This window comes from Ambystoma mexicanum, chromosome 2q (genome assembly GCF_040938575.1).
Source record: "Ambystoma mexicanum isolate Mex_15411 chromosome 2q, UKY_AmexF1_1, whole genome shotgun sequence".
NCBI classification, from domain to species: Eukaryota; Metazoa; Chordata; class Amphibia; order Caudata; family Ambystomatidae; genus Ambystoma; species Ambystoma mexicanum.
The window spans coordinates 772033466-772061118 of record NC_090924.1 but is presented as its reverse complement, the minus strand read 5'-3'; the positions used below and the strand labels follow the sequence as shown (position 1 = coordinate 772061118).

The 27653-nt window shown below is 48.7% G+C and overlaps 1 protein-coding gene across 5 annotated transcripts in view; it reads left to right on the top strand.

Moving 5' to 3' along the window:
• LARP4B (La ribonucleoprotein 4B) overlaps nucleotides 1-27653 on the top strand; it is a 2592412-nt gene that overhangs the window by 572020 nt on the left and 1992739 nt on the right. The gene's annotated exons all lie outside the window — the stretch shown is intronic.

Genomic DNA, 27653 nt, shown 5'->3' with positions numbered 1-27653 from the left:
GTTTGGATGTTCGTTTATCATCAGTTAATGGTCATACTGATCTTTTATTGATTTGAATCTTTTGCTAAATATGTGGTATGCACAGGTTCAGAGCTCAGCTTGTTAATTAGGTACAACACATGTTAGGCATTTATATGCGTCTGACTTTTTTCTTGATTTCACTTGAATAAATCCATCTACTGACCTGAAATAGCGGACTCTCATTTTGTCATTTCCAGTTTTTTGTCTTCCAAAGCATTGCAATTATTTCCTCCAATGATGTTGTCAAGTGTTAAATCCCACCTCTAAATGGAAATAAATATTACGACCTGTACTAGAGCACTGCAGAAAAGTGCTTTGAAAGGGGGTGGTCCATAGAAAGCTTCTCCAGCATTGGATCTTTAATGGATTCACATGCTGTGAATATTTCCCCGTCGTCTGGCTGGGAAACCTCTAATTTTAACTTGGTGTTTTCCTATGGAAAACTTTGAGACTTCAGTGTCCTATCAACATGCTTTTTGGGTGCTTTAGGCCCCACCAATAGGCCGTCTGGTATAAATAGATTTCAACCATCTCCAAACTGTTGGGATCACCTCGTGTTTTTGCATGCGCGTTTGGTTCGTGGGCTAGGATGTCATCAGTAGCCCAGAAGTCTCTTTCGGCCTTGTACTACCTGCGGGATGAAGTTGTACGAAGGGGATGGTCATATGGACAGTCTTAACTGTCTCTACCCCACCCCATCACATCACTCAGTCGCAAAATACCATGAAAGACTGTAATCGACGGCTCATATGTTGGTTTAACAAGGGCACGTAACTGGCTTCCGAGGTGGGTTTGGCCTGGGTAGACAGTCTTCAGGGAGAGCAGGGAAGTCCGCCGAGCAGCGTCGGCGGAACCTCCTGCTAAGAAGCATCTGGCAGCGTTAACTGCGTCGGAGGTGTGGAAAGGCAGCAAGTCTTCGTCTAGGCCACATCATTCGAAGGGGGCAAGTAGCTCTTCTTTGTCCAAGCATGGTCGGCCGGACTAGTCCAAGGGGTCTGGTGGTAGGCCTGAGAAGTCTACAGTATCGGAGAAAGACCCGGCAAAGCCAAAGGAGTCATTGTCGAAGCACTTTGTCCAGGGACCATCACAAGTCTTCGTCCAGCCGGGAGTCTTCGAAGCACCGTTCCGTTTCTTCTAAAAGATCTGGTTCTCCAGTGAAATCTAAGCCAGGGGACGTGGTTCTGATGACTAGCTCGTCGACGGGTGTTCCACCGTCGATATTAGTGCTGCAATCTGTGGTGTCGGCATCGTCCACGACTGACGGACTGGGTCCACTGTGTTACAGAGAATTCTCTGTTCAGGCTGAATTTCCTAACTTAGTGAGTCCCCCAGCAGCTTTGCTGGATTTTTGGGGTTTATTTTTTTCTCCTGCCAAGAGTGAGACTCTTTTACCCTCACTCTTGGGCAGGATTTGAGTGTGTTTCTTTGAATCTAGATGTGTTTAATGGGCTATGGGGTCTTTTACTCCATAGGGCTTCATGTGTTTTTGTGATGTGTTACACAGCACCCTCAGTGCAGTGACACAGGGGTGTCATAGTGACCCCCCAGTATAGACTCCATACCCTGGGACTGACTACTGTCTCCCAGGGCATGTAAAGTCACCATTGACTTTACTAGTCTTAAATTCTGAACAGAAACAGTACAAACCATCATATTGTGGACGTACTGGCTGGGGCAATTCACTTGCCCCAGGGTCTGTTAGTCGAGGGGGCACGTCTCCGTCCCCCCTGATCGAGTTTTGGCTGGTGGCAGTGGATACTACTTTTTATATTCAACCGCAAATATTGTCCTATGGGATTTCCCATTGTTTTAGGCTACTATCTTTATTTAATTATTTACGGTAGCCTCGAACATACTGCCGGTTTATTTAAGTAATACTAATTCTCCGGTTGGTATTTTTTGCCAAAACTTGATTCTAAAATGGCGTTTGTGTTCTCTTCTGTGACTCCAACCCAAGTCGAGTCCTTTGTTCCACTTTTTGGCGGGCTTCTCCACAGAAGCCCTCCAAAGTGGTGCCGCTCTGTCTGGGGTACTTGGGAGGGGTGGAGGGGGATTTAGGCACCCTGGACTGAGTTGCCTAGGCAACTCAAGTCGCCCTCCGTCCTGATTGGCCCAAGTGGTGAGCCGGCCGGCTCACCACTTAGCATGTTTGAGTGACAGCTAGGCTGAGTGAATGGGGGTTTTCTGCATAAAAGCAGGGCTTTGGGGACTGGAACTTCAGAAGTCGCCACAGGACCTAAGAATCCGACGAGGGAGAAGCTAAGCTGACCTGCCACGACACCATCACCGGTGGAGCCCTGCTGGACCGTCTCACCACTTTTTCCAACGACAGAGGAGATCTCCCTCCGGAGGGTCTTCTTCCTTTGACTGTTGGGGATAACCAGTTTCACCGTCTTTTCACCTTCCCGACGTACCTTGTGGCTGCCTTGCCTGTGCCAAGCACCCCGGCAACCGGGATACCACGTTTTACCACGACCGCGAACGAAGGTACCACCTTTAACCGGAAAACTCAGCGGCTGGTTTCTTCCCTGGTAGTGCAACGACCGTCATCTTTCCTCCAAGTCAAGATCTTCTCTTCCCCTGGACGACGACGCGACTTGCACCCACTGCCAGGAACAACTGCCACTGCTGGAGGATCCTTCCCACTTAAGGTACTGTGTCCCGCCCGGCTTCCCTTGCTACCGACTGTACGGGGTAGATTTAGCCCCCGGCTTTCGAACCTGGGTTAGCCTAGGACACCCTGGCTAAACTTTCCTAAGCCTCTCTAAACTCTTTTTGAACTCTCTGCAAGACTTTCTAATCCTAGAGTAACTGTGTGATCTTGGGCGCATTTGTGCTCTGCTCTCTCCAAGAGTGGGCCCAGCCTTTTGACTTTGGTTCACCAGTGACTTTTGCTCTTCTGCCTTGCTAACAGTGTTCCTGAACCTTAGAGTGGTGTAACTTTCCATATTCTGTCTTTTTCCCTCCCTTTCTCACAAACTTATTGGCGTGCCATCTAGTTAAGCGCTCAGCTCTGTATGAAAATAAGTGGTGTTTTACTGTGACTTATCTGATAAGGAAAAAGGGGTGTACATATTACAATAGTAACTGTGTTTAGAATATTTTACAACAAGAGTGCTGGAGTGTTTCAAACCGTGTGTTTTAAATAAATAATTATATACTTTGATACCAAAGCTCTGGTCAGTGTTTGCTTGTATTATTGTATCTGAGTGCCTATTGAGTATACTTTGCATACTGCCTAACTCCCTTGAGGGAAGTCTGACTGCTCAGCCACAGCTACCAGGTAAATCTGGGTGGTACAGACTGCTACCAAGTGGGTTTACTGCCAACACCTGTAGTCTTAAATCTTTTGCAGTGTTCCCTAAGGGAACTGCACAGGTTTCTGCCTAACACACTGTTGTCCTCGTCGCAGATGGAATCAGAAGGGTTGTTGAAGACGGGTGTGGCGTGGTAGTATGCCGCTTTGGAGTCCATACTTCCTGAGAACATTTTGCAGCAAGATCCAGCTAAGCTTTTCTGTTTATTCGGGAATGGAGGAGGAACGGGAGCCAGTGTTTGACTCTGCTCTGGGTCTGCAGAGTGTGAGGCCTTTGACGTAGAGTGGGGTGGGGGCTGGGCCGCCCCTTTACCTGTTGGTTAGCCAGCAATCTCTGCTGTCATTGCACTTGTTATCTACGGTGCAGTCTTTGTTGGGGCAACTGGATGTGAGGTTGCCATCTCCTCCGAGTCCGGCGGTGCCGGTGGTCGTGGGGTTGCTTAGTGAGGCGCCTATGAAGTCTCTTCCGGCACGGTTGCCATTGATGGTGGGGTTGGGTCATCCACGGGCTCATCCTGAAGGAGAGCTACCTGAATCGGGCCCGGAGTGCTCCGTGGGACACCCGATCTACTGTGTCGTGGTCGCTGACGAGGGATGACGCGTGGGGACACAGACCCTGAGGTGGAGCAGCCCTGTAGTCCCGCACAACCATCGCCTCCGGATGATATTGGGGCGTTTCACACCATGTCGAAAGCGTGTCTGGAGTTTGGGCTGGTGCCTGAAGTGGAACGTAAGGACTGCTTTCTCTTTGACCATATGGACAAGTGGAGGAAGGCGGTCTTCTCGGTACCGATTCTCGGCCACGTGTTACTTGATGGCCTGCTCACTATGCGCCACCCGTTTTTAGATACAGCGGTGGAAGGTCACCTTGAAAAGAAATTCAAGGCTCCTGAGTCTACCCCTAGATGCCTGGTGTCGCAGCCTACACCCGAGTCCGTGGTGTCGGCTGCTGCCAGCCGTAAGGCCAGGAGCCAACATAAATGTGTTACACCTCTGGACAATGAGGCCAGGAAGCAGGACGCCTTTGGAAAGAAGGTCCCGACGGTAGGGGCTACAACAGTGAAGGCTGCAAATTCCTTGGCAATTATGGCCAGATAGGATCGTGAAATGTGGCATCGGCTTGCCCCGATTCTTGAACATCTGCCGGAGCAACACTGAAAGGAAGCAATGCTGTTGTGTTTGAGAGGGGGAGGAGGCCTCCAACTACAGCATCAATATTGCTGTGGACCGGGCTGAGTCAGCTTTTAAACAAATTAATAATGGGGTGGTGCTCCGACAGCAGGCCTGGTTGAAGTGCAGACTTTCGTAGTGGTCGCTCCTTTCAAGCTTTTCGGGCACTCTAGCTACTCGTCTCAAGGTTATCGGCAATCGTTCCAGTTTTACTTTGCACGGCAAACTAGGTTCGCCTTCTTTGTTCACCGTCTTTTGGCGGGCTTCTGCAGAGAAGCCCTCCTCTTGGCACCTGGGTATCTAGGTGGGCTGAATGTGAGGAAGGGGTGTAGTCGCCCCCTGCACAGGGTATCCTAGGAAACCCAAGTCGCACTTTGCCATGATTGGCTGAGGTGGTTGTCCCGGCTGGACAACCCCCCCCCTGCTGCGTGATTGACAGCCAGGCTGTGTGAATGGGGGTTTTGCGCATAAAAGGCAGGTCTCTTGGGCTAGAAGGCAGTCGCCTCTGGAACTACAAGGAACCAAAGGGAACGACGGCTGCTGCAGCTAACCCCGTCCCGTTGAAGCCCTGCTGCAGTCCTGAGCTATCTAACCTTCGACTAAGAGAAGATCCCGTCCGGAGTCTTCTTCCCTTGAGCCTGGTGGGGATAACCAGCTCATCTTCAAACCGAGGTCTCTGTCGTGGTCGAAATCGCTGCACACTGCTGTAGTGGTCCGGATAGCCACCTGCTGAGCCTCTCCTGTTTTTAAGGAGCGCACCTTTTATTCGTTGTCGCTGCTGCCGGCTTCATCCATGTGTGGTGCAGACCCCCTTCAGACGTCGTCCTTCGCCACGAATCTCCAGGAATAGTGGGTCTGCTGGAAACCAACAGGAACAACTGCCAGGGCACCAGCTGCACTATTGGAATAAGGTACTGTCTTCTGCTCGAGGAAACTGGGTGACTCCCTTTTCTTCATCCTCAAGGCTCGTCCCTGTCTTCCCTCCTTCTTATAACTTTTGCTTCCGAACATTGACAATATCAAAGTACTTTTGGCTACGTTGAATTGTGAACTGTCTGACTGTGTGATCTTCGGCAACAGGTCTCCAGTGTCACTTAACCCTGGCTTCGGCCTTTTGACTTTTGAACTCCTGTTTCTGAGTGTTTCTCAATGCTGTCTGCCTAACCTAAATATTGCCTGTGATTTTTGCCTCCAACTCCCTCTGGGTATCTCAGTTGCTAAGTGTGTTTTTGCCCCGGTATCATTTCTTGTCACGGATACGCTTTTATTTAGTAGACCGAACTGTCAAAAAGTGATCGCAACCGTATCCGCGGTATCGTGTTTTGTTCATAACACTGGTTCATTCAAACACAGGGTACTTACCTTGAGACATACTGTACAAAGTGAATTGGTTAGTTGTAGTATATTTAACGTGTGGTTTTGTTTAAAGGTTAATAGAAGTGTTGTGTTTATAACTGATGGTTTAAAAAATAAATGTACTTATATTTTTTACCTGAAACCTTGAGTCAGTGTTTGCTTGAGTCACAGTAATTGTGGCCCCTTTGTGTAATCTCTGCTACTGCTCATATACTCTTGAGATAGGCCTAGCTGCTCTGTTACTGCTACCACTATAACTTAGTACAGGCTTGTACCAAAGGTAAAACTTGTATTACCACCTGTGGTCTTAATCGTGTGTAGTGGTCCCTAAGGGCACTGCACATGATTCTGCCTAACCGGGGCGGAAAGTTCAGTGTACGTGTGTTCAGCTAACTTTGTAGTCTGATGCCCAGGTAGCTCAGATGTTCTTTGGCCCATGGGATTGGGAGGCTGGCCGATAGCGAGTCTGTCTTTGTTTTGGGAATGTTGATGCCCAGAGCTATCGACTTCTTGGGGTTGATCGTGAACCTGGAGGCAGCTTTGAAGCTCCCAACTCCTCCCCTAGCGCCGCAAGAGATGTGCCTCGGTGGGTCAGTGTCGGCAACACATTGTCCGCATACAGGGCTGCTTTATAAGTCTCCTGCTAATGCTTTAGTCCCTGGATTGCAGGGCTCTGGCGGTTCCTGGAAGCAAACGGCTCCATAAACAGTGTGAAAATGAGGGGCGACAAGGGGCATTCCTGACGGGTTCCTCTAGTGATCGCTATTTTGGGGGACGTGGCCCTGTTGATTCTGAGGGTTGTGGTAGGATGCTGATAATTTGCCAGTTTCCATTTCTGAAACTTTGGTCCCACCGCATAGTGTTTTTGTGTTTCTCCCATAAAAGCCCCAGTCCAGCCTATCAAAGGCCTTGTGTGCGTCGAGCGACACCACCGCCAGTTCCGCTCCGGTTCTGTTGGCTGTTTCAATGATGTTTAAGGTCCGTCTAATGTTAAACTGGGTGTTACGGATTGGGATGAAACCAGTCTGGTCCGGGTGTATGAGATCTGGGAGGAGTACAGCGAGTCTGCGTGCCAGGAGTTTCGAGAAGATCTTGGGTCTACGTTCAGTAGGGCGATGGGGCGGTATGATGAGCAGAGTTCCGGATTTGTCCCAGGCTTTAGGATCAGGACAGTGACGGATTCCTCTATGGACGGGGTGACCGAGCCCGTTTCCAAGAAGGTGTTGAACAAAGAGGCCAAATGGTGGGGCCAAGATGTGGACCTATGCCTTGTAGAATGGTGTGGGGAATCTGTCCGGGCTCGGGCTGTTTTTCATGTATCTAATCACTTTGGCCACCTCCTCTGGGAATATGGGGTCTTCCAGGGCATCCATCTTTGGGTGGCGGGGCACATCTGGGACTGCTTGCAGGTATTCGGCGATTAGTTCCACCCCCGTGGGTTTCCCTGACATCACCTCCCTATGGTGCTCGGTCATGATGGCTAACTTTTCGGAGTCCAGACATCTCGGTTTCCCCTCGCGGTCCCGTAGGACTGTAATCTTATTCCTGGTTTGCAGTTTCTTCAGCTTGTGCACAAGCAGGCGGTTGGCCTTATTGCTGTTTAGATAGTAATGTTGCTTCGTGAATGTTAGGGCTCGGGCCGTCCGATCCGCCAGGTGCATTTCGAGGACTACTTTTGCTTTGACTCCATCATTTGGTCAACTGGTGCTTCTTGCTCTGCCACTACCCTTTCTAGTTCCCCTAGTCTCAGCTGATGTCTGCGTTTGTGTGCTGCCGAGCAGTTCATGGCGTCCCATACCATCGCCTCTGTGGAGCCTTTAACTACATTTTTTGTGAAGTAGCCGACTAAGGCCTCCGGAAGTTCCTGGCAGTCCGCTGTGACCGCGCAGGGGTAGTCTTGCAACTTCCATGCCCTTTGCGGCGGACCTGGTAAACCTTCCGTCTAGTTGTGCTACTACTGGTGCATGGTCAGAGATGACCCTCAGCTCTATGTGGATGTCCGTGATGCAGGGGAACAGGATGCTCGTGAACAGGTCTATCCTGGATAGACCCCTGTGGACGTGTGCGGAAAGTCTAATCCCTTGCTTTGTCGTTTGCCAGTCCCCATGCGTCGATCATCCCTGTGTCTCTCAGGAATTCCGCCAGTCCCAGTGACTTCGAGAAGTCTGATCAGTTTCCCTTCGAAAAAGCTGGTTATCACTGGGAGCACCCTGCGTAAGAAGCACTCCTGGGCCTCATTCGGACAGTATATGGCCGCAGTGGTGATCGGAAGTTCTACCAGGAGTCCCTTGATCAACGGGAATCTACCCTCGGGGTCTCGTTTGACTGTGACCTTGGAGAGAGCCCCTGCTTGGCTGTGCAGAATTGCCACCCCTCTCTTCTGGCCACAGGATGCGAAGTACCTTCTGGGTAATCTGGAGTACCTGATTCGCTGCTTGGCTGCGGCCAAGAGATGGGTTTCTTGAATACATGCCATATCTGCCTCCAGTTGGGCTAAGCGTTGTTCCACAGACTTCCATTTTCTAGGGGAATTCAGGCCCTGGGCGTTCGATGTGATCATGGTTAAGTTTTTAGTGGGTGACCCCATTTCTGAGGGTTAAAGTTGCTGACCCTTGGTGCTGCCTTCCTCCCTTCTCTGCCACTTCGTATGGGTGACTGTCGATGTGGCTTTTCCCTGTGTTGCTGATATGAGTCCCCCTTCAACTATCCCCCTCCACCCCTCATAAAACAACAAAACTTGGTTCGAGGGGATTGTCCTCCGCAATTGTATTCCACATCTGACAGGTAATGACCACAGCTGTGCTGCTTCGGAACATTTTCAGCAGAGGGCGTCCTACGTCGATGACGTTGATACGTTGTTCCTCAAGGGCCTCCATCGAGGGCCGACGTCACCGGATGTTAGATATAGGACGCACGGCGTCCGTAGCCTCAGTTCCGTTTTTCTGCAAAGGTGTTTACTTCGGAATCTAGGCGTGCTCGATTCTTCTCTTCGAAAGCGATTTCTTCTTCTACAACCCCGAAGTCGGGCTTTAAAAAAGTTCGGGACTGCGGTTCGAAAATGTCCATCACGGACCCGCACGACATCTGCCTCTGGTGACTCGGTGAAAGCCATGCCACCGACGACTGCGATGATTGCCAATCCCCGACGTCTAAGGCCATGCAGGAACATAAGAAGAAAGTAAAGGTAGGTAGGGTGTCTAAGCCCCATAAATCGAAGTGAAGTCCTCTGGGCTTTCGACCGATGACTCGAGGGGCGGCACTCTGCATCGGCGAAAATCCAGGGGCGTCTCGGAGTGGTTCCTGCCATTCCTCTGCCTCTTTGAGGCATTCTAGGAAGCGCCGTCACCGGTCGCCTACCCTGTCCTCGCCAGAGGATTCCGCCAGACGGTTGACTTGTCCCACCAAGTCTTCGTCTCGGGCAGAATGGGATGCATTCCGCCAGCAGATGTCGATTTTCGAATCGCAAGGCAAAGTTCCGGCCGCGCCTTCGAAAGAAGCTGGCAGGAAACGGGCTCGGTCCACCACTCGCACGCCTTCGGGCTCGGGCGGGCGGTGCGATCATCGGGAACCGTCGAGGTCCCAATCAGACAAGGAAGGTCGCCGTAGACATTCCAGGTCCTCAACGCCATCGAGACCGTCGGAACCTGTGAAGTCTTTGAGGAAGGCGTCGGCACCATCATTGCCGTGTCTGTCGAAGCACGCTCTCGGCGCTCCTGCCTCGAAGTTGTCGGCGCCTCATTCGACATCTACGCCGATTCGCTCGGCGCCTTCGACACAGTTTGTGGAGGATTTGCCGGAGGTGCCCCAGAGAGGGCTGTGGAAACTGAGGAAGGCTCTCAGTACGTCTGTGAGGCCTGTTTTTGAGCCCCATTCTGTTCTCTCAGATTGAATTTGTTCCAACCTTTTGGATTATATTTCGGAGGTGGAGGAAGGGTCTGATGAGGAGATGGTTGTGCCTCCTGATGTCCGTGATGAACTTTTGTCTGGGCACAGTCAGATGGAGGAACTCTGTCAGTCCTTGCATGACGCCAGAGGTCTTGACACCTCTCCGGAGGTGAAGTTTGGCAGGCCTGAGCCTGGGACGCATGCCGAATCCTCCTATAGGCGTCTCATGTCAAGGGTGACTGAATACTTTGGGTGGTCTGCTCACCTGTTGATTTTGATCAGGATGATCTGACAGCCATCCTGGACCAAGGTCCACCCACTGCCCCGGGACGATAAGCGCTTTGATGGTTGGGTGAAGAAGGTATTTTCTTGTGGGGGGGTAGGGCTTTGAAGGCAACAAACTCAGTTTGTGCCTTGGCGAGATTCACTCACACTCTGCATCTTTGGCGGCTGAACATATTCCCGAAGGGGAAGAACGGGATGGTTTTCTAGTCCTCGTGCAAGACGTCAAGGATGCCATGTGTGAATCCGTTCAGTCGGGTTTGGATATGGTAGACTGCCGATCCATGGCTGCGAGCACCGCGATACGTATGTTTGTGTGGTATGCGGAAGTTGGGGTTTGCTCCTGATGTGCAATCCCGGCTTCTCAACATGCCCTTTGACGGTGTCCACCTGTTTGGCAGAAAGGCTGTCGAGAGCCTTGAGAGGTTGCAGACCTCCAAAGCTGCAGCAAAGTTTTTTAGCTCTGCAGTAAGTCAACCTCTGCCTTTTCGTCCTAGGGGACAGCAATGGAGGGGAGATTCCTTTCGGTACTAATCTACCTTTGGTAGATCGAGAGGAGCTGCCAGTCAAAGGGGCCACCATAGGAGTACCAGAGGTGGAAAGCAAGGTACTCAAGGTGCCAAAGCCGCTCGGGCAGTTGCCACTTTGCCCTCAGGCCCTGCCGCAGCTGCGTCAGCTCAGTCATGAGGCCATGTCCCATGGTTCGCCGGTTGGGGGCAGACTTGTGCAGCATCTTGGAGAATGGCGAGCCATTACTTCAGATGTGTGGGTTCCCTTCCGGCAGAGGCCTCGCAACAATCCACCGGGGAAGCTCTTTGAAGCGTCCGGATCCCCTCCTTGCGCAGGAAATCCTATACATGCTGGAGAAAGGTGCCATAGAACTGGTGCCTGTAGCTGAGAGGAACAAGGGATGGTATTCCCCTTTTTTCTTGATCCCGAAAAAAGATGAGGGGATTGAGACCCATCATGGACTTGCGTTGGCTGAACAAGCTCCTCAGGAAGGACAAGTTCAAGATGGTAACTTTCTCAAGTCCTCCAGGCCCTTCAACTTCAGGATTGGTTGGTGTCTCTCGACCTCAAGTGTGCTTACTTTCATGTGCCGATGCATCCCAAGCACAGGAAGTACCTGAGGTTCGCGGTTGGCGGCTCGCATTTTCAGTTTCGGGGTCTGCCGTTCGGATTGACCTCCGCCCCCAGGGTTTGATGGTGGTGGTGGTGGCAGCGTATCTCAGGAAAGGGGGATTCACGTCTACCCCTACCTGGATGATTGATTGCTCAGGGCGCGCTCTCCTGAGCAAGCCCTAGTTCATCTGTCTGTCACCTGCCACTCCCTTCACAGGCTGGGCTTCTCCCTCAATTTAAAGAAGTCCAATTTGACACCTACCCAACGGCTCCAATACATCGAAGCAGTGCTCGACACATGCCTGGGGCAGTGTTTGCCTCCCCAGGTGAGGGCTCATCACATTCTGCAGATGGTGGACAAATTTCAACGCGCCCAGAGTCTACCGGCGATCGAGTTCTTGTGGTTGCTCGGCCTCATGGCATCCTGCATTTTCCTGGTGCCAGAGGCCAGGCTGCAGATGAGATCTCTGCAGTGGGCTCTCAAGATGCAGTGGTCGCAGTTCTCCGGCAGGATGTCTGATCCCGTTAAGTTTCCGCCCTCGGTCGCACAGAATCTTCCGTGGTGGGCCGTCGAAGGCAATTTGATGAAGGAAGCTCCATTTTGGCCACCTTGACCGGAGGTGGCCATCGTGACGGACGCATCCCTCACGGGTTGGGGAGCGCATGCCAACGAGTTGACAGCCAGTGGCCATTGGTCTCTTCCAAATTCTTCTGTTGGAGCTGTGGGCTGTCAGGCTAGCCCTGAAGGCCTTTCTGCCATCTGTTCGGGGAAAGAATGTCCCGATTATGACGGACAATGCGGTGGCCATGCACTAGCTCAACAAAAAAGGGGCGCAGGGTCATTCCCGCTGTGTAGGGAGGCGATGCAGCTCTGGTTCTGGGCCATCCAGCAGGAAATTTCGATATCGGTTCATCTGGCAGGAGACGAAAACGCAGCGGCGGTCGCTCTGAGCAGGCAGAGTGGGAGCTGGCTGAGGAAGTCCTTTTGGGGATCTTCGCCATTTGGGGAACCCCACAAGTGGATCTCTTTGCCACCAGTGTCAACCGCAAGTGCGAGAGATTCTACTCGGGGGGGGGGGGGGGGGGGGATTTCCTCAAGAGGAGCCTTAGGGTACGCGTTCGTAGTGGAGTGGTCCTTCTCACTGCTGTACGCATTTCTTCAGTCCCCGTCATTCCGCAAGTGTTGTGGAGGTTACGGAGGTTCGGTTCCTGGATGATCCTCATTGCTCCGGCATGGGCCAGGAGAGCGCGGTACCCGTACCTTCTAGACATGTCCATCTGCCTTCCACGCTGTCTTCCCTACCAAGACGATCTGCTCTCACGGGAGGGGGGGGTCGGGTTCTCCATACAGAGGTCCAGTCCCTCAGCCTTCATGCTTGGTATCTGAAAGGTGGAGGTATAAGGATTGGGACCTCCCTGAAGACGTGATGGAGGGGTTGCTTTCGGCCAGAACGCCCGCAACGAAATCCCTGTACCATTGCCATTGGAGAACGTTCTGTGACTGGTGCCGGGTACAGCATGTGGATCCTTTCCAATGTTACATTCCTTTGGGTTTTGTCTTTTTTGCTTTCTTTAGCCCACAAGGGCTTGCAAGTGGGTACCATTAAGGGTTACCTGGTGGCGCTGTCCATATTTAAGCGCTCGTCTGAGGAATGTTCTTATTTTAAGAACCCTTTTGATTTCCCAGTTTCTAAAAGGGCTAACTAATGTGTTTCCACCGTCGCCTTTCCAGGTGCCGGGATGCGATTTGAATTTGGTCTTAAAGTTCCTAATGGGAGCTCTGTTTTAGCCCTTACATTCTTGTCCGTTGCGACTGTTGTCCTTTTAAAACTGTGCTTTTAGTTGCGGTTACTTCCTCACGCAGAGTGAGTGAGTTGCAGGCACTTTCCGCCAAGCCACCCTTTACTGTGTTCCATAAGGACAGGGTTGTCCTGCGGGTGTGTCCTCCTTTTCTTCTGAAGGTTGTGTTGGAATTCCATTTGAGCCAGAAGGTAACTCTTCCAGCGTTTTATCCTCCTCCACATCCTGGTAAAGAAGAGGAGAGGCTCTATAGGTTGGATCCTAGGAGAGCTTTGAGTTTCTATCCCTCACGGATGTCACAAGTCCGAGTGGACGATCAGCTCTTTGTTGGTTATGCTGGAAGGCGCTTGGGTCAGGCTGTTTCCAAACAGACCTTGTCTAGATGGATAATTTTGACGATCTTGAGTGTTACCGTTTGGCGGGAAAGGACCTTCCAGTGGGCTTATGGGCTCACTCTACTAGGAGTGTGGCTGCCTCCACCCCTCTACAGAGGGGTGTTCCGATTCGCAACATTTGCGAAGCAGCCACATGGGCCTCTGTCCATACTTTTGTGTGACCCTATTCCTTGGGTTCCATCCATGGGCAAGATTTGGCCTTTGGTAAGGCAGTCCTCTATTCAGCCATTTGATTGGGCATTCTAAAATTATGCAAATTGAAAATTCTTTTCCCACCTCCATACGTTGGTACTGCTTTGGGAGTCTGTCATAGAGGTGGAATACGTTGGCGGACACAATCCCCTCGAAGAACAAGTTACTTAATTTATCTGGTAATGTTCTTTCTATGTGATGTTCCTCCGACGTATTCCACATCGAACCCTCCCAGCCTGACCCTCTTTAGAATTTCTTATGCGATTGCAGAAAGCCTTGCGGAAACTTAATCTGCAGTCCTACTGGCAGGTGATTGCTGCTGCATGTTCTGGGAAAAAACCTATAACTGAGGCTACGGGCGCCGTGCGTCCTATATATAACATCCGGTAACGTCGACCCTTGACGGAGGCCCTCGAGGAACAACATATCGAAGTAGGATGCCCTCTGCCGAAAATTTTTCGAAGCACCACAGCTGTGGCCATTACCCGTCATAGATGTGGAATACGTCGGAGGAACATCCCATCGAAAGAACGTTACCAGATAAGGTAAGTAACTTCTTCTCTGGGCCAGCCTTCGACTAACGGGGGCTCCGGCTGGGCCAACGCTACCTTCCAAGGTTGAGGCCATCTGGCCTTTGCTGCTGGATGGTGAGAGCTGAATATGTGTAACGTTCATTGGTTTACTTGCATGGGTGTCGCTCTGTGATGGGGCCTGCAGTCAACATCCGAGCCTTTTAGGTGACGCTTTTCGGCTCCATGACTCTGAGACGCCTTAACCATCCTTGATGGGCTGTTTGCTTTTGTGCGGGCTGCCTCTGATCCTCAGACGTCGCCTCTCGACTCGGGCCCAGGATTGGCAGGGGTCTTTCAGTTCCTCCTGTTCGGAGGGCGCATCTTCGTTATTTCTCTCCCCACCATCTGGGAACAGTAACTTCTCTGCCTCGTGTGCATTGCATATGTGGCGGGTGCTCCCGTTCCAGGCGAAGATCAGAGCAGTGGGGAACCCCCATTGGCATGAGACCCCTTTCTCCCTCAGCCATTCTCTGACTGGCTTCAGTGCCTTTCTCCATTAATGTCGCTGCCGCGAGATCCTGATACAGGGAAATGGATGTATCTCTGAACAGTATTCGGGGGGAGTTTCTAGCTTCCAGCACGATTTCCTCCTTTACCTTGTAATAATGCAGTCTCCCGAGGACGTCTGGTGGGACCGAGGGGTTGGGTTTAGCCCTGCTTCTGTGTACCCTGTCGATCACCAGGGGGTCGTCATCTGGCAGAGTCAGGATGAAGTGAAAGAGGGCACACACGTAGCTCTCCAGGTCGGCCTCCGGGAAAGATCTGGGTATGCCCCTCAAACATATATTGCGGCGTGAGCGGTTCTCTGTGTCCTCTTGCTTCAGCTTGAAGGCCTCGCATCTGGCCTCCACCGCAGCCAGTCTGACCCCTTCTCTATCTCGTAGTCGTATTCGCATAGGGTGGTCTCCACTTCTGCCGTCCTAGTCTCCAGTCCCCCCACTCTTGTGTCCAGCGCAGTGATTGTTCCTTTAACCTCCTCCGTACCTCTCTGGAACTCTTTGATTAATGCCGAAAGCAGATCCTGGAGATCCGACTTTGTGACCGCTGTAGACTGGACCCCCTGGGGTTGTGTCCCGTGTATGTTATCGCCGTATATTTCTCCTGTCTCCAGGCGTTCCCCTCTCCTGGATCTGTCCGTGGCTGGGGTGGATAAGAGTGTTGCAATATCCAGTTTGTTTACTGGACTTTTTAGCCATGTTGGTTTCCGTTGTGTGCTTGCCAGGGGCTTGGCGCTCTGCTGGCCTGGGATTGCAGGACAAAGGAGGGGGGGTACACTCCTGTGGGCCCCCAGCTCTTGATGGAAGGGTAGATGGCTTAGCTGATGAAGGTGGGGTGCAGTAGACGGGGGCGCAGGGGCCACTTGCTGTGGTCTGTTACTGACCAGATACGCTGTTACCCCCGATTGGGGAGTGGGGGGTGGTGGAGGCAGTTGAGTCTCCCCGTCTGGTACTGAGTGGGGTGGGACCGCCTCTAGATGATGCGCCTGTTGGGCCCAAATGCGCGCTGCGGCGTGGACTCAAAGTGATCTGGCTTTTGGCTTTTCCTCAGGGCTGTCACACCAGTCTAGCGTTGGCTAGCTCTTCAGCCTGGGGTTAGCTCTGTTGCCTATAGAGTCAGCGTGTAGTCTTTGGCTTGCCACCCCGGGTGGAGATACGTTATGCCGCATGATAGCCGGGGGCTGCTGCTCCCGCCTCCGGGCTGAGCTCCTCGGCACCCCCCGGGTCTCCGCCACACTGGTGCTGGGTTGTGCCACTGCTCCGCTCCGCTTCAGACACCCGAATTCAGGCTTGGGCTGTATGTGCCCCCAGGGAGGCACAGACTTGGTTGGGTTTCTGTCCTCGGATGACCTCTGCTGGTGTCTGTTGCTGTGCCGCGGTTTGTTCTGCTGGCCCAGGCAGGGGTGGATGTGAGCAGAACGCGGCTGCCCCACCACGGTTTCTGGGCTCCCCGGCCCCCGGGATGCTGCCTCTGCTGCAACCAGGCTCTGTCTTCTCCGATGGAGGGGGGGGTGCTGGTCCCGTGTTCTGGCTGGCCGCACCGCTGCAGCTGTCTCCCCCGGCGGCGTACCTTTCGTTACCAACCCAGAGCGTGTATGTGTCATGACCGCAGCCTCCAAGGAGTCGGGTTTAGCCCAACTGCCTCGGAAGCTGGGTCACAACTTCATTTCCAGGCACCCATCGGATCCCATAGGGGCCTTATGGACCTTGCCCTGGCGCCAGTGGCACCAGGCTCATAAGGGGACTCAGTCCCGGCACAGGACGTGCCGGGCTCATGATGTAAGGAATGGTGCTTGGGTGGACCTACCTGCTGCAGACCATGCTGCTCACTCACCTGCAGGATGAAATCCTCATCCATCCATGGCTGGAACTACTTTACCTCTGGGTGTGGCCAGCACCACTCCCTGGGACTGGATACTGGAACTATTCTGGAAGCTGGGACTTCTTACCTGGGCGAGGCTGCTGTGGAAGGAGACACCTAAGCACTCCAGTAAGCTATTTAAGCCAAGCCCGATCAGAGCAACGTGCTTCGCGTTATTCTGCAATAGCAGCAGGACGCTCACCGTGTCAGCTCCAGAGAATCTTCAACTTCTGCATCTGGGGAAGAAAAATCCGCAATCTTACCTTCCGAAATACCATCTTCGTCTTCAGCAGCATCTGAAAAGGGAAAAGAACACCAGGTTAGCACGAGATAAAAACCAGCGCAGCACTTGCCCAGTTCATCGGTGCATCTCAAGCCACGGGCTGCAGCTTTCCATTTTTTCCGGCACCCTGTGGAAGCAAAGACATTGGTTAGTAAACCTCCGTGAAACTTTCCTTACCTGCGCTGCATTCTTCTCGCCTCCGCCGACGCTGCTACTCGCATCTGCAAAACAAAAGGACATCATTAAGAAATACAAAACTCCATCTATACGCACGTGTTTTGGGCAGCGCTCATCTTTCTCACTCCTCGGTGCATTCCTCGACATCCATTTTTCTACCCAGCTGCTTCTGCGACCTGAAAAAGGAAAAGAGACATTAAGAAGTGCTTTTAACTTCGAATTGACATTTTCTACTTACTTGCCTGCAATACCTTCGCCATTCCATCGCTCTCCGGACCTCCATATTCCAGCAACCGCCGTTCGTGCTGCCAACGGCCTAGCTCCAAATCTTCATCCTCTGCAACCAAGAGGCTGGACAATTAACCAGTGAAGTAACTGGCTTCGGCGCCCCTGCACAGACGCAGGATGGAGAGCTCCGCTTTCACCTACATAAGGTGAGCACATTTAGCCTACGAACTACTTGGGAGTACCAGGAAGGGGAGGCAGCTTACCCAGTCAGGCTTATATATCCATATTAACCCCTTGCTCTCATAATTGCAGACACCTCACCCTTCAGATCAAGATCTCAGTGAGGAAAGGGCCTTTCCAGGGTGGCATTCGAGGCCTGCGCGTGACCCTAGAAGACTCCGAGAACCCCCAGCCCAGACCTGCGCCTCCGAGGGATTCAGGTGAGCGTTACAGTATGATGCTCCACCTGATATCTGCCAGCCGAGGTCTCCACCTCGCGTCTCGGGCTGCGTAAGGCTCCGTAGCCTCACCACGGTGCTGATGTAGGACCCTTGGGAGATCAGCATTGATATGCCTGGGGTGGGCGCTGATAGTCCGTTGCAGCTCCTCTGGCCTCGGTCACCTCAGGTTATTGCCACGTCAGTCTTCCCCACAGCATTGGAGGGGTCCGCCATCTTGTCCTCTCCGGCCTCATTCGCTGCTTCCCGGCTCGCATCCCGAAAAGTGCCTAAACCGGCTGTCTCAAGGGCTCCGAGACCACCTGGGTCAGCCGTAGGGATTCAGCCTCTCGGTCCGTGGTAAACCGATTCCACAAACTGATTCTCACCGGTGCATTGTTGAATGGCGTGTGGCACCAGCCGAGAGCTCTTACAGAGCCGCTCCGACCAACATGACTCCAAGCCACGCCCCCCACTTTGCAGCTCTTAAACAGACTGGTGTAATGCAAGACTATATTCGAAATTTAGATTAGCTAAAGATGGGTATTTCGGGCATTCTGAAGTACTGCAGGATTTTCTCAAGCTCTAAATGCAGCTAGTAGTTTCTCAAGTTGGGGGCAATTTACCAAAAGGCATGAGCGTCTAGTCTGGTTTTAACAATGGTTGGGAGCAATGAGCCTGATCAAAGCAGGTGTGCAGATGTGTCCTCCCCACCCCCCACCCCACCACCCAAGTACCTGAAACCAGGACCCACCCAATGTCAACACTCTGCCTCCAATGCAGAAATCCTTAAATCTGCCACTGGAATCAGTGAATGGTCCGGAGGCTAAGGGAGTGATATGCTCTTGATGTCTCCATAGCACCCTTACAATTATATTTTTCTCTGTTTGCAGCTGATTGACAAGCTAGTCATGTACACAAAGGTTGGTAAAATTTGAAATGTAAATAAGCGGGGACATGGCGATTTAGCTTTTATTTTGGAGGTTGAGATGGGGGGTGGGGGGGTCATCCATAAGTTATTGAAGTTCAAGCTTTTCAAACTGCATACCTTTTTGATGTCATGGTTTGAGAATTACAAGCTTGTTCACTGTGGTGTATAGTGGTTGGGGTGGTGGCAGGGGCATGGGTGTGGTGGATGAGGGTTAAGTGTCAATTGGCTGGGTCGTCAACCACCTCGAATTAGGTCTTTGTAGTGTTTATTTTAGAAGTGGTTGGCCTTGGCCTGTATCTAGTCATGCATGGCAATCAAACACAAAAGGTGCCCCCTTCCCTTGTGTTTGTCGTTTAGTTTAAACATGATTTGAGTGACAGAGGCATAGTTGGATACTGAGGTCCCCCTCCACCCCCTACTGTTGAGATAAAAATGTGGACGAAGAGCAACATTACAAGTTATGTGTGACGGCACTGAACCCTGTTACACCATGAGTTTGTGTGACCGCTCTAGAGTAGAAGGGTAGGAGTGCAGTCATTTGTTGGGAGATTTACAATGAATTCTTGCATAGATCCCAGCACACTTCCTCTGTTCCATTTCCAAAAGCCTGCTTGGGAGACTGCATCAAATGCTGTGGGCAGATCTACTAGGAGCATTAGGGCACAGGTGCTCATCTGGTCTGTTTTCAAGTAAACTTTAAGATGGTTTCAGTGTCATGCAGTGATCTAAATCCTGGCTTATAGATGAAGGCCTACGAGAAAGTATCCGATGAGCCACAGATAATAAAGGAGTGCCTGCAGTAAAACCGAGATTTTATTTTAGCTGACGTAAAAACTGATTTCAGATGGTCTCATTTAAGCTAATCTTGAAATATGCTTTAAGTGAAATACATGTAGGTAAATGTATTTATCACTTGACTGCCTCCATTCTTTGAGAAAGATTCTACAAATGTGAAGCATGTCACGTGCCATTTTGCCAAAACAAACACTAGAAAATGTAAATATTGCCATACAAAGTAGAGGATTTAATAAATTGTTGTAACACATTTAGTGTTAAATGTGGAATGATTTTGCAAATCCCACTGTAGAGGCAGCAAAATAAGTCTTAAAGATGTTCTGAAAAAATTCAGAGCAATTATCCCAATATACTATATTCAATTTATTTGGTACTACTCCTTGCACTCACTTAAGTCAGCACAGGATATAAGGGATATTGAGTGTTTGGGTATATAACATAGGGTCATGGCTTTTGCAGACTCTATGTTGCTTATGGTTACCAGCCCTGAAACAAAGTTGCCTGCAATATCACATGAGCTTTGAAAATTATGGACTTGGACAGGGCTGAGAATCAATGCCCACAAATCTATCAAGGTCTGCACCAAAACTTGACTATGTCCTGATATAGTTGGACTGACAGACATGTTACTTAGAGGTAAACATTGCAAATATGCTAGGCTCTTTAAATCAAGCCAGTTATCTCTGCCTACTGGAGAAGGGGATACCACTCCTAGACTCCTGGGCGATCCCTATCGATCTTGTGGCTGGGAAGGCTAAACGCATTTAAAATCTAATCCTCCCCAAACCTCTCATTTCCAAGTCCTCCTGATAGCTGTGCCATAAAACATTTGAAAACCCTTCAGAAATGCATTGGCTCATTTATATGGAATAAAAAGAAGCCAAGGATGGCTATGAAAACACTGATGGTGCCCCTCCATAAACTGGGCCTAGCGGTACCAAACTTCTGCTTATACTACCTAGCTGCCCAAATACGAGTCGTTAAAGACTGCTTTGCAGGCAATTGAAATATAATCTGGCAACGGATGGATAGAGCAGTTGTAGGGGAAACTCGTATAGAAAACACTATGGAGTAGAAAGACGGACCCAAGAATATCCATTTCAGTGTATTACTGCGTTAGTCGAAGTAGTTTAGGATTCCATGGTAAAAAGGGTGAGGCTAACTTCTTCTCCATTACGGATGACGCCACTGTTTCTTCGTAACCCACAATTTCATCCAGGAGAGGAGCGGGGGGCATTTGAAAAGTGGGAGGTGGCTGAATGCTGCAAGATGAGATTTGTGGATGGTCAAGACATTAAAAACTTTGAGTAATGTAAAGAACAGTTTGGCTCAGGAGAACGATTTAGATCCTTGCAATTTAAACACTGCTAGCGGACCCGTCAAATGGGAAAGCGTCTTGAAAGTTCACTTTTGAACATTTTGTTACAATGAATACACATGCTATCCGCACTTTATGAAATATATCAACGAAATTCCCCACATATATGGTCATATATGAATCAATAGGGAAGCCACATTGGGGGATTCCGTAACTGAAGAACAATGGACACAATTATGGGGTAATCTACCCAAATTCACAAGAGCGATTCAAATTGGAGAAATGTGGATCAGTTGTGATTCAATGGCACTATACACCTGAGAAACTGCACCCCTAGTACCCATCGGTCCCCAGAGAATGCTGGAGCGAGTGAGGCCATTGGTTGCATATATGGTGAAACTGGGACTTCTTCAAGCCTTTTTGGGTAACAGTAAATACTACGATGAGGACATCTTTGGTGTTGATTAAAAGGAATTTTGAGGATATTATGCTGTTGATGGTATGTGTAAATTGGGTAATATCTACAAATTCTCAATAAAAAGCATATAGGATACTACTAAGCATTGCGGCCCTCTTGCTGGTGGCTCAAATATGGAAATGTAGAGATCCCACAGCGGAGCAAAATTGGATCATAAAGGTTTGGCAGTGCGTGGCCCTGGAGCGTGCTACGTATTCAATTCAAAGGGACTAACTAACTACAATTTAGTTCAGATTGGGGTCTAGCTCTTACATTTCTACTCCACTTGTTGAGATTGTTATGAATGTGCTGTCTATGTTATACATCCTAGATGTATGCTGTCTATTTCTTCTCAGCTTTACCCTGATGTGGTCTGCAGGGAAGGTTCTGCCTGAAAATACAGGAGGACTGTGTTCAAGACTGACCGACTGGGGTAAGTATCCTCCCCCCACCCCCGTATGGTTTCAATCCCTCTGGCGCCCTCTCCTCACCTTGTGGTAGAATTAGGCATGCTCTCCGTCCTGCCTTCTTTGCAGGGGCGCTTTGTCTTTCATGGGCGAGTGCGGTCCAGTTACTTCACTGACGCCGGCCGATTTGATATTGTTCAGGTAGGTCTTATTGCTGTAATTTAGTTTTGTTGCTATCCTGCATGCCTTTCTTTGTTTAAAATTTCTTTTTTCTCCCTTAGGTATGCGGAGCTTCAGCGCGGCGAACTGGCTTGGTTGAGCCCCACTCGTAAATGATGGCGCATTAAGAGCGCTATGATGCAGTAAGTAAGCACTATGCGCAGCGCTGCAAAGTCTTGCCTTTGCTAACCTGTGTTTTCCTTCCTTGTAGGTCGCTGTGTTTTTCAGCGCAAGTGGAATGTCCGGAGTGGTGCCAGCCGAGAGGCGACCAGCCATTAAGCCTTTTGAGCAGTTCGTAATTTGTAAATGTCTCTACTGCTTTCTTAAATGTTGCCTCTATCTTCCTCTTTCAGGTCGTTCTGTCCGGGAGGCGTGCAGATTCGAGGAAGCTGTTCTCAGTAGCTGCGAGTGTTTAAAGATGAAGACTGCAGGTAAGATGCTGCTGCTGCTGCTAATGATCCTTTTGTCTTCTTGCAGGTTCTGCTTCTCCGAGGTTCGAGGGAATAGCTGGACACGGTGAGCGTCACATTGCAAGCTGCAAAGTAACGCGAAGCATGTTGTCTTGCTCGGGTGTGGTTTAAATAGCCCCAACAAAATAGTCCAGGTAAAGTAGTCCCTAAACTACCACACCCAAAAAGTTCTTTGGAACCAAGCTATGTGGATGCCTCCATGTTGGCTGACAATACAATAAAGTAGTTCCCAAGCAGATTGTTTTTCATGGTGTATGAGCCTGGCGCCATAGGCGCCAGGACTGGCCCCACGAGGGGTTTTGAAGAGGATGCCAGGCTCTAGAGGCCCGAGTCCTGACTCCACCTGGCCAATGGGTTTGACAGAGGGGGTTTTGGGCGAGGGTCGTGACAACATCCCTATGTCTACTAATATAGTTCACATATGTTGACGACCTGAACTTACAGCTAGTGTCTTAGGGTTTCAGTGACCTCTTTTTTAAGTTTTATTTTTATTTTTTCCATTGAAATATGCCAAACCTTCAACCACCAAACTGTAATTGATGGTGGTTCTGGGTTTTTCCAAAATGCTGTTATGCCTGCTTTTGCTGCTAGAAACATGCATATGGATGCTTGGTGATCCTCCTGAGATAACCCCCTCCCCTCCTTTCGCAAAACCCCACTGTACCCTATCCCCCCTCCCCTGTTTTGTATATTGAGGATTGCCCGGCATTTGTTACCCTAGAAAGTTTATTATTTTGGAGCATACTTCCAGACAAATTCCCACATTTAGGGTATGTCCAGAGTATGTCTAATACGGTTCTTGGTTGCCGAAAGTCTTCAGCAATTTGTATCAGAGTTTACCAGCGATACTGTATTTTTAGTTGGGTTTACAGCAATTCTGAACTACGGGACACTGTCCTAGTTCTTTTAAATATCTTTTGCCCTTCGAGGATTCCACCCCCTGTAATGTTTTCCAGTTGCGTGGTTGGCCACATCTAAACCTACAACCCAACCCCACTTTTGCTTTTGGGGGCAATAAGATCTTGCAGACTATTGCCTTTTTGTCATCCCATATAAATCGCAGCAGACCTTTTCACCGTTTCTTGAGTTCTTTTCTAGGGAACCAACTTGACCATATATAGAGCATTCTTGGATCGATGCTTATTTTTATAGTTGCTATGCTCCCCAGCCAAGAAAGGCGATTTAGCAAGGTCTTTTTAAATTGTTGGGAATCAATCTGGATAGTTTGGGCAGGGTTGGTGTAAAATTAACCCCTAAATGCCTGATGGATTTCTCTGTTCATCGGAACCGAACAAGCTTCTGTAATTAGTCTCCATTCATGTTAAGGATTTGGTCTCCTTCATGTTGAAACCCGACATTGCACAGACGTTATTCAGCTCTTTTCAGATCGCTGGCATGGACTCATTCGGATTTCATATGGCCATAATTAAATCCTCTGCAAATAGGCTTGTTTTGGGATTATCTCCCCATTTCAATCTCCTTAATTTTCAAGTTATTCTCCTTTCTACTAGGGGCTCCCTCATTTAGGCAAAACATTTTGGAGACAGAGTTGCAAAATCACATTCAATAATTTAGTTCACCTGTACTCTAACCCCCGGGATGATTCTAGTTTGCCTGATCATCTGTCTCATGAATTGACCTAATCTGAATTTTTTAAGCATTCCAGTAATATCCCATTCCACTGTGTTTAATATATTTTTGGCATCCAAAGTGAATACCACAGAGGGCACCCTGAATCGCTGCGCCTTATCATTCAGCTGCTGTATGTCATATATTGTTAAATGTGTTCCTTTGTGCTACAAACACTGATTTGATCTGGTTCTATTAGGGAGGTAAGAATCTCATCTAATCTGTTTGTGCAGATTCTGGGTAAGAGTTTGATGGCAAAGTTCAGAAGGGCAATGGGCCTATAGGACTGACAGTTTTTGATCTTACTCAGATTTAGGGATGAAGACCATCCGGGCATTTCATTAGCTCTGGTATTGCACCCTCCCTGTCAAAGGAGTTATGTAAATCTGTTAAGGGTTTTGTGATTAGGTGGGAAGATATTTTTTAAAAATGAGGCAATCCTTCAGGACCTGGGCTTTTGGTCAAGTTCTTTACCAATTTTCCAACCGCCTTTTTACTTGTCTGTACCTGCAGCTCCTTTCTTTGCTCCTCGGCTAATTGCGTTAACTGAACATTGTTTAAATTCTTCAACTTCTCTGCTGCCTTTCCCCCATCTGCCTCATATAATTGGGTATAGAATCTTTCCAATGGCCTGGATTTTATGTTCCTTACTGCTCTACCTAATTTCTTAATCTATAATGGATTCTATGTGCATTTTCCTCCTTTGCTGACCAGTATCCTCTCTGTCTGGTTAAAAAATAAAAGGGGTTGCTTCCACCTAGGTAGATGTTTCTCCTCCTTGTTTCTGCACAAAAATTGCAGTTGGTTGTGAGCCACTGGGGCCTTTACATTTTTCCTCAATGTGTTTAATTTGTGTATTCCCTCAATTTGTGCCACTTTGAGTGAGTTCCTACTTCTTGTACTTAATTTTCTTGAGGCATGACCAGGCCGACACAAATTCCCTCATTTCAGTGGCCTAATGGGCTACCCAGTGTATGCCAGCTAAATTTTGTGAAATGGTATTTTGAAGCTATTCCCCAATGGTATCATCTACTTTCACCAACTAGGTCCTTGAGGACCTCCTAGTGTAATTTCCATCCCCTTCTCTTGAGTTTCATATTTATTTCTAAATTGGCCTCAACAATATTGTTTGCTAATCATGCTTAAGTGTCATTTTTGAGCTAAACGAACAAGAAATCTAATTGTTTCACTATTTGGATGCATAATTGCTGTAAATGAGTAGAAGTTCTATCCTTGTACAGTGAAAGAATGCATAATTAAATGGATGAGGCCATTTCGACCCCTGTTCAACACAGATGAAGATCAAATGGGAAGTAGTAAAAAAGAAAATAATGTAATCTTTAAGTTTGTAAAGAAAATGTAAAAAGCAGGGATACATTTCAATACAAAAGAATAAACCAGCCAGTGGACATTGTTCTAGATTAAAGACTGACAGACTAGATAAAATAAGAAAAAAGATCTTCATTTTAAATAAAGTTTAATATTTTCTACACCTTATCACAAAAATAGACTGAAGTACAGTACTACGTTTTTTCAAAGTAGGAATTAAATCTTTTATAACTGCACTTTGTAACCAGTCTCTAACCATTGCCCACCGCCCCCCACCCTGAGAAAATGTTTCGGATAAAGGGTTAAACTGGTGCATTTATATAGCCCTTTCTGTGAAAAATTGGGTGAAAGGCCTGACAGTTTACAATCGGTTAGGGTGTAGGGGTAACTCATGAAATAATCTAATAGATGCAAGTGACCAAATGTGCACAGGAGAATTTACCAATGTATCTTCATGGCTTTCTCTGCAGTATATGCCAGTAAAAATGTTCATTCTGTTTGTGACCAGAAACATGGTTGCTTTGCGTGTAGTGCCACTAATGAAACTATAAAAAAAAGTCAAGCTGGCTCTAACAATATGTCAGTACCTCTATGTAAGAACATACTCCTGTTGGTTTGGCCATTAAAGGTATCATCCACAGTAAGAACCTGTCAATCTGGTTCCAATGTTGGCCAGTCTGGACACATGAACACTTATCACCTTGCTTTATGACAGATGACAGTTAAAAAATTTTTTTTTAAAAAGTAATGCCACAGAAAATGGTTACTGGCGCACAGTGCGTTTTCCACACTCGCCCTCACCTGTTTCTCGCACACCCTCAATCAGTGACAGGCTTTACCTGAACTTGTTGTTTTCACAAGGAGTAGTGGAGATAGGGCATGTCCTTCCCTGAAGTCTCCCTGACGGCTGCATGAAGAAGCCGTTCAGGAAACCCCTGAAAATTGCAGTTAACAGCAGAAAATCAAGGCCACCGGCTCGTCCCTCCTGCATGCAGACTGCAACGAGGAAGCTAGGAGTACTTCCTGATTTCTGTATGACAGCGGGAGAGCTGCATTCTGAACTTTGTCCCAGTCTTTAACCTGATTGGCGAGGGCTGGGCGCACTGCCACCCACCCCCTAGGACTGGTGTGCCCCCTACCAGGTACCCTGGTTCTAAAACATTTGGTTTGAATTAAGTCACTACAAATGAAATGGGTAATTTATTCCAGAAGCTTCTACTGACCCCTTATTTAGAGTTTCCCTTCCCTAAAATTTCTGCAGACCTTTGCGGGTATACTCATGGAATATAGCATCTTACTTATTAATACATCGCTCATGGAATGTTGAATTCCTGTTCAACTAAAAGGCTCTACTTTTGTTCCACTTGGACATCCAGAATTTTGGAACACATTGTTATTTCTCGGATTCAATCATTTATAGAACACCACTCATTACTGGACGATCGTCAAACTAGTTTTCGCACCCAATCATGGAACTGAAACAGCACTACTTTTTGTCTGCGACAATATCATGTGAGCAGCCAACCAGAATGAACTCTTCTGTTGATATTATGTCTTCTTTCGAGACGGTTCGATTATGATATACTGCTCGTCCCGTTTGTCTGGTATTGACATTTCTAGGTTTCTTCTGTTTTTTTTTTTTTTTTTTACAGGTAGACTTGGCCCGTTTTTATCACTGAAGAAATGGGAAACGTGGGATCCCCCAGGGCTCTCCTTTATCATTGCTTCTTTTCAACCTTTATATCAAAACTTTGATGAAAATGTTCAAAAGTTCCTATATCGACTCCCCTTTTTGATTTTGTGTAAATGGTGTTCTCACGCAGATGATAAACAAGTATTCAATAAAATTGAAAGTATTGTTCATATTAACCTGATCAACTGCCTAAATTAAGTTTAATCCTGGTTGTTACTCCCAGGTAAAACAGAAGCTGTTTTATTTGGCCCTGAATCCAAATGATCAAAACCCTGCTAAAACATGCCCTCCACATATACTGTTGAACATTCCCAATACTCTTCAAAAGGGGGCGGTAATGTGCAGCAGTAATGGATCCTAAATGCTCAGAGCAACCTACTGGTAAAAGCTTCTTTCTTTAAGCTCCCAATAATTTGCAGAATCTCTCCTTAGATTGGGGCGTCATTCTATGAAGGTGGTTGGCTCCCTAGTTAATGCTAGGATTAGTTACTTTGGGCATCGCTAACTATCAATTGGAACAAATGCAAATAATTGAATGCTGCGGTTGCCTGATCTTTCAACTCCCCTCATACATTCTTGATCCTTTGGACCAATTAGTATGCTTTTTACCAGTGATGTTGTATAATTTCCGATACACTATTTGGTCTTCAAATGCATTTAATGCCAAGTGCCATTTTTTTCCAAAACAAAATTCACTAATGTACACCGCCATCTTAAACGTCATGATCAGCAGGACTCCATTGCCCCACTATTTCTAAATAAGAGTACTGAGGAGATTCACTGATGCTGTCCCTCTCTCCAGAACTCGCCA